The following is a 6,430-nucleotide window of genomic DNA, read 5'->3' on the forward strand; positions in this document are numbered from 1 at the left end:
AGGGTGTTTCTAGGCTTCAGAGAGCCTTTATATTAGTGCAGAACACTGTACCTTTAATTTAAATGCCCTTGGAGTCTGCTGGGGAAGAGAAATAATACTGACAGTCAGTATGACATGCAGATGAGTGCCGTCGATCTTAGAATCACCGCACACTTCACTCATTTGGGCAGTCACGGGGCCAAAACCAGAGTGTGGAGCCACAGTGTGGCGGTGGAGGCAGCAGCAATGGGAGGGCATACAGCACCCTATGACAAAATGGAACCCACCAGCAGTGTGAGGAGACCTGAAAGTGGCACATGGCAGAGTGTGGCGATGGAGACAGCAGCAATGGGAGGCCGTACAGGGACCCATGACACACTCTGGACCTGGCAGCAGCATGAGGAGGCGGTACAGGGGCCCATGACAGATTACGGGCCTGGCAGCAGCATGAGGAGTCGGTACGGGGGCCCATGGCAGATTACGGGCCTGGCAGCAGCATGAGGAGGCGGTACAGGGGCCCATGGCAGAGTGGCGGAGCGTAAGCAGCTAAAATTGAAGGCCATACAGAGGCCTATGTTAAAAAGTCCCCCCAGCAGCAGCGTGGGGAGACGACTATCAAGAGTCCAATGGCAGAGTGGCGGAGCAGAAGCAGCTTCAATTGAAGGCCATACACAGACCTAGGTTTAAAAGTCCCTCACAGTTAATTCCAATAACGAACTCTACTCCTCCGTGCAATCTACTTATGAGACCCTGGGCAGGTCTGGGTCCAATTTGTGGTAGAGACTGGTTTTGTTCAGCCATGCTTGAGCGAGTAATAACAGGTCTGTGCTGCCCTTTGGTGTCTGGCTTAATGCGCACAACACTGAACGTCCCAGCGTTTGTCAACGATTTGCCGTTAAGTGATGCAAACCCGCTGAACCACGTTCATGAGGAGCCGGTACAGGGGGCCATGAATCAGTATGGACCTGGCAGCAGCGTGAGCAGACGACAGAGGCACATGGCGCAGGGTGGCGGTGTAGGCAGCATTATTCTGAAGCCATACACAGGCCTAGGTTAAAAAGCGGAAGCCGTCAGCAGCGTGAGCAGACGACAGAGACACATGGCGCAGGGTGGCGGTGGATGCAGCAGTATTCGGAAGCCAAACACAGGCCTCGGTTAAAAAGCGGAAGCCGTCAGCAGCGTGAGCAGACGACAGAGGCACATGGCGCAGGGTGGCGGTGGAGGCAGCAGCAATGGAAGGCCATACAGCACCCTATCACAAAATGGAACCCACCAACAGTGTAAGGAGACCTGAAAGTGGCACATGGCAGAGTCTGGCGATGAAGTCAGCAGCAATGGGAGGCCGTACAGGGACCCATGACACACTCTGGACCTGGCAGCAGCAAGAGGAGGCGGTACAGGGGCCCATGGCAGAGTAGCAAAGCGTAAGCAGCTTAAATTGAAGGCCATACAGAGGCCTATGTTAAAAAGTCCCCCCAGCAGCAGTGTGGGGAGACGACTATCAAGAGTCCAATGGCTGAGTGGCGATCCGGGAAGTCAGCGTTGTGATTGCAGATGCAATGCAGAAATTTTATGAGGTAATGCCGTGGGTGCGAAGAAGATCATATACCGTCGTACTTCCATCCATAAGACCTATGTAGTCAGTTGGTCTCTGCCTTTCTGCGCCAACGTCCATCCTCAGACACTGTGGGCCCTGTGCGCTCGCGTTCCGCTGCCATGGCAGCAGGGGAGGGGTGGGGTGGTAGGAGCAGTGTCCTCCGCGGAGTTACAATACCTCCTGCCGCACTAAACACGCGCTCCGATGCCACGCTACTGGCCGGGCATGACAGCCTTTCAAGGGCAAATTCAGTTAGTTGGGGCCAAAGGTCAAGTTTCGTTGCCCAGTAGTCAAGGGGATTGTCTACCTCGGTTGGCAGGGTGCTGTCCAAGTAGGCCCAAGCCTGTTGTTTGAGGTCCTGCTCCAGGTCCACCTGATGCTGCTGCTGCTGCGGCTGGTTAGTAGTTTCCTCACTGCGCTGGTGAAGAAAGCTACTCATCATCGACTGCAGACTGAGGCAGCCGCTGTTGGTGGAGCTGCCACTGCTCCTACCACCCCACCCCTCCCCTGCTGCCATGGCAGCGGAACGCAAGCGCACAGGGCCCACAGTGTCTGAGGATGGACGTTGGTGCAGAAAGGCAGAGACCAACTGACTACATAGGTGGTTTTTATAGTACGTAATTTTGGCCTCCCTCTCAGCAGGTGTGAAAAAGGCCACCATTTTGGAACGGTAGCGAGGGTCCAACAAGGTGGACAGCCAAAAGTCATCCCTCTGTCTGATGGTTATTATTCGGCTGTCGCTACGCAAGCAACCGAGCATGCTATGGGCCATTTGTGCCAAGGAATGCGAGGGACTCCCTGCCTCCATCTCCACAGCATACTGCCACGGTGCGTCTGGGTCCTCTGTCTCCTCCTCCTCCTCTACCAGATGCTCCTGCTCCTCCACTCCTGTCCGCTGAGTGGAAAAACCACCCATTTCACTCAATAATTCCTGAGCACCAATGTCCTCCTCTACCTCCTCCTCTTCTTCCTGTCCTGCCCCCACAGGGGTCATGTGGCGTTGAGATCTGTGCGCCACGTCTACCGCACCCTGACCAGCCATTGTTAACAGCATTTGTTCCAGGACGTGCAACAGAGGAATGACGTCGTTCATCCCATAGTCCTGCCGACTCACGAATAGCGTGGCCTCCTCAAAGGGCCTGAGCAAGCGGCAGGTGTCACGCATGAGCTGCCAATGGCTGACATCTAAGTTACACAGGGAGTACCTTTATCCGCTTGTAACATCAGGAAATCGATGACGGCCTTTCGCTGTTCGTAAAGGCGGTCTAACATATGTAGGGTTGAATTCCACCTTGTTGCAACGTCGCAGATCAGGCGATGCTGTGGAATTCCGTTCTGCCGCTGCAGCTCAAGGAGGGTGTGCTTTGCGCTGTAGGAATGGCTGAAATGCATGCAAAGTTTACGTGACATTTTAAGGATGTCTTGCAGTGGGATGGTGGATTTTAGGAACCGCTTGACAACCAGATTGAACACGTGAGCCATGCATGGCGCATGGCACAACCTTCCTTGACGCAGAGCAGACACCATGTTCTTTCCGTTGTCGGTGAACATGGTTCCGATTTTCAGTTTGCGTGGAGACAGCCATCTGTCGATTTCTCTGTTCATTACACTCAGAAGTTCCTCCCCTGTGTGACTACGTTCGCCAAGGCATACCAGGTGCAGCACAGCGTGACACCGTTGCGCCCTGCACATGTGATATGCCGGTCGGGTAATGGGACTTGGCACAGGGGTGGCGGCTGAGGACACGGCGGAAGAAGAGGTGGTAGAGGCGGACATCTTTGCCGGACCAAGGACGTGCAAACGTGGAGGCAAAAGCGGCGTGACCTGTCCAAGTTGCTGGTGGGGCTGTGCCGGCACCACGTTCACCCAGTGGGCCGTAAATGACATGTACTGTCCCTGACCGTAGTTACAGCTCCACACGTCGGCGCTGCCGTGCACTTTTGGCAGAGACCGACATGCTCAAAGACTGGCCCACCATCTCTTCTACATGTGAATGCAGGGCTGGCACTGCCTTTTTGGCGAAGAAATGCCGGCATGGCACTCTCCACCGCGGCTCGGCACAAGCCATCATTTCTCAGAAAGGTGCTGAGTCCACCAGTTGGAAAGGGAGGGACTGCAGCACCAGCAACTTGGACAGGAGGACGTTCAGCTTTTGCACCGTCGGGTGCGTGCTTGCAAACTGTTGTCTCTTGGAAACGGATTCCAAGAAAGACTGCTGACGGAATCCGTGAAGAGGAGTAGCAGGAGAAGGAGCATCTGAACGAGCGGAAGATGCCAACGAGCGACAACTCCCCTCAGCAGAGGTGTTGGAGCCTTGACTGGCTGATAGAGGGCGATTGACGTCGGGTGACAGAGCAAGTAACGGAGCGGGTGATGGAGCGGGGGCTGGGGCAGGCAGAACCGCCGTATCTTTATCATGGTTTTCCCAGGCCACCGAATGGCGACGCTGCATATGCTGACGCAACGCTGTAGTCCCAACATTGGCCCCCTGGCCACGCTTGACTTTCTGGCCACATAGTCGACATACGGCTACGTTTACTTCCTCGGGCGGCTTGACGAAAAATTGCCACACCGCCGAGTAGGAAACTTTGCCCCCGCTACTCCTCACTGGCTGACTGCTACTTCCTCCGTGCACACCGGCACCACTACTGGCCGTGGTGGTAGGCTGCAGTGTAGCTGGTGCTCTACTCCGTGGCCGTTTGCCTCCACTGACACTGCTGCGACCCTGCTGCCTCCTGGGCAACCCACCGACTGTTTTGCTCGCTGCCAAGCTGGCACCCTCTTCTCCTGATGATGCGGAAGAAATTGCCTGATGACGACGAGGCTGCCAAGTGCGATCAGCCTCATCATCATCAAGTAGGGTCTCCGCGTCACTACTAGCCCCCTCGGCTGCGTCTGGGTCAGGAGACAGACCTGTCTCTAGACCGGCTACCGAGCCACTCTCCTCGCCACTACTTCTTCGCCTGGCTGCTGAAGAGGCGGATGTCTCCCCCCGTTCCTGACCGCCCTCTGTTAGCTCTTCCTCACTGTACAGTGGGGCTGAGCCCACAGCATGCGATACTTCGCTTGGTGAGGGAACAGCAAAGGACAGGGGCAGGTCGAGGACACGTGATTTCAGTGGGCTTGCTCCCGGGCCATGCCAACTAACGGTTGTGTCTGACGTACCCACCGACCGTTGGCTGTAGGTGTCAGAGGTGACCTGGGAAGAGGAAGACGACCGAGCCAACCAATCGATGACGGCAGGGTTGTCGGTGGAGACACGACCGCTGGATGACACCGGGAGCACTGGCCTCTGGCTGCGACTAGTGCTGCCTCGACCCCTTCCTCTGCTGCCACGTCTGCTCGCTCCTAAAACATTGCCTCCTCTGCCACTCCTCTGCATGTTGTCTGACATAGTCTTTAATTCAACGATTCTGTGTCCCTGAGTAACAATTCTGTGTCCCTGAGTAACAATTCTGTGTCTGTCCCTGAGTAACAATTATGTGGCCCTGAGTAACAATTCTGTGTCCCTCAGTAACAATTCTGTGTCCGAGTAACGTTTCTGTGGCCCTAAGTAACGGTTTTGTGACCCTCAGTAACAATTCTGTGTCCCTCAGTAACAATTCTGTGTCTGTCCCTGAGTAACAATTCTGTGTCCCTAAGTAACGTTTCTGTGGCCCTAAGTAACGGTTCTGTGTCCCTCAGTAACAATTCTGTGTCCCTCAGTAACAATTCTGTGTCTGTCCCTGAGTAACAATTCTGTGGCCCTAAGTAACGTTTCTGTGGCCCTAAGTAACGGTTCTGTGCCCTCAGTAACAATTCTGTGGCCCTGAGTAACAATTCTGTGTCTGTACCTGAGTAACAATTCTGTGTCCCTAAGTAACGTTTCTGTGGCCCGAAGTAACGGTTCTGTGGCCCTCAGTAACAATTCTGTGTCCGAGTAACGTTTCTGTGGCCCTAAGTAACGGTTCTGTGGCCCTCAGTAACAATTCTGTGTCCCTCAGTAACAATTCTGTGTCTGTCCCTGAGTAACAATTCTGTGTCTGTCCCTGAGTAACAATTCTGTGTCCCTAAGTAACGGTTCTGTGGCCCTCAGTAACAATTCTGTGTCCGAGTAACGTTTCTGTGGCCCTAAGTAACGGTTCTGTGGCCCTCAGTAACAATTCTGTGTCCCTCAGTAACAATTCTGTGTCTGTCCCTGAGTAACAATTCTGTGTCCCTAAGTAAAGTTTCTGTGGCCCTAAGTAACGGTTCTGTGGCCCTCAGTAACAATTCTGTGTCCGAGTAACGTTTCTGTGGCCCTAAGTAACGGTTCTGTGGCCCTCAGTAACAATTCTGTGTCCCTCAGTAACAATTCTGTGTCTGTCCCTGAGTAACAATTCTGTGTCCCTAAGTAACGGTTCTGTGGCCCTCAGTAACAATTCTGTGTCCCTGAGTAACGTTTCTGTGGCCCTAAGTAACGGTTCTGTGGCCCTCAGAAACAATTCTGTGTCCCTCAGTAACAATTCTGTGTCTGTCCCTGAGTAACAATTCTGTGTCCCTAAGTAACGTTTCTGTGGCCCTAAGTAATGGTTCTGTGGCCCTCAGTAACAATTCTGTGTCCCTGAGTAACGTTTCTGTGGCCCTAAGTAACGGTTCTGTGGCCCTCAGTAACAATTCTGTGTCCCTCAGTAACAATTCTGTGTCTGTCCCTGAGTAACAATTCTGTGTCCCTAAGTAACGTTTCTGTGGCCCTAAGTAACGGTTCTGTGGCCCTCAGTAACAATTCTGTGTCCCTGAGTAACGTTTCTGTGGCCCTAAGTAACGGTTCTGTGTCCCTGAGTAACAATTCTGTGTCCCTGAGTAACAATTCTGTGTCTGTCCCTGAGTAACAAT

This window comes from Staurois parvus, unplaced genomic scaffold (genome assembly GCF_062004578.1).
Source record: "Staurois parvus isolate SC_StPar_1 unplaced genomic scaffold, SC_StPar_1.0 ptg000308l, whole genome shotgun sequence".
Lineage (NCBI taxonomy): Eukaryota > Metazoa > Chordata > Amphibia > Anura > Ranidae > Staurois > Staurois parvus.